Source organism: Colobus angolensis, unplaced genomic scaffold (genome assembly GCF_000951035.1).
Source record: "Colobus angolensis palliatus isolate OR3802 unplaced genomic scaffold, Cang.pa_1.0 Scaffold9, whole genome shotgun sequence".
NCBI lineage: Eukaryota > Metazoa > Chordata > Mammalia > Primates > Cercopithecidae > Colobus > Colobus angolensis.
Genome location: NW_012122931.1, coordinates 455,467 through 456,772, shown reverse-complemented (window position 1 = coordinate 456,772; position 1,306 = coordinate 455,467).

Genomic DNA, 1,306 nt, shown 5'->3' with positions numbered 1-1,306 from the left:
CCCCAAGTCAAGAGATTGAGACTATCCTGGCCAACATGGTGAAACCCCGTCTCTAGTAAAAATACAAAAATTAGCTGGGCATGGTGGTGGGCACCTGTATTCCCAGCTACTCGGGAGGCTGAGGCAGGAGAATCGCTTGAACCCAGGAGGCAGAGGTTGTAGTGAGCCAAGGTCACGCCACTGCACTCTAGCCTGGCGACAGTGTGACTCTGTCTCAAAAAACAAAACAAAACAAAAACTCTGTTTTGTCAATCTCACGACCTCTATTTTAATGATGCTGGTCAGTGGTGCCTAAATTCCAAAAGGGAGAGGGGAGAACGAGGCATGTCCAGCCTCCCTTCTTGTCACGGCCAGGAATGCTGTTTTTCAGGTTTCTCTGGGGTCCCCTTAGCCAAGAGGAGGTCTGTTCAATCCATTGGGGGCTTAGGATTTATTTATTTGTTTTTTTAATTTTTAAAGCTTTTTTTTTTTTTTGAGACAGAGTTTCACTCTTGTCGCCCAGACTGGAGTGCAGTGGCGTGATCTCAGCTCATTGCAAACTCTACCTCCCGGGTTCAAGCAATTCTCCTGTTCCAGCCTCCCAAGCAGCTGGGATTACAGGTGCCTGTCACCACGCGGGCGGATGGATCACGAGGTCGAGAGTTTGAGACCAGCCTGACCAACATAGTGAAACCCTGTCTCTACCAAAAATACAAAATGAGCCAGGCATGGTGGCACATGCCTGTGATCCTAGCTACTTGGGAGGCTGAGGCAAGAGAATCGCTTGAACCCGGGAGGTGGAGGTCGCAGTGAGCCGAATCCAGTCTGGGCCACAGAGCGAGATTCCATCTCAAAAAAATCAAAACAAAACAAAACAAACAAAACAACAACAACAAAAAAACCCAACCTTTTGTGCAAGAGCCAAAAATCAAAATCCAAAAAGTGAGGTTAGAAAATTGACTTATCTCTAAGTTTTATATATTGAGCTGAGCCAAAAACCAAAATCCAGAAAGTGAGGTTACAGAATTGACTTATCCTAAGTTTTATGTATTGAGCTATCAGCTATTTAGGTATTTGTGAACCATCTTTGATTCAGAGGGGTCTGAACACATTTTATCCCTCGAAACCAGCCCTTACAATCTTACACGTTTACCTCTTCTGCAATCGTCCCTGGGCCTAGAGGGAGGGTGCTTGATATCAAATCAGATTGGGGCCAATGGGATTTTAAGTCATTTTCAGATTCTGGAGATATCAGATAGAAAGAGAAAGGTGGCCAGGCACGGTGGCTCAAGCCTGTAATCCCAGCTAACTGGGAGGCTGAGGCAGG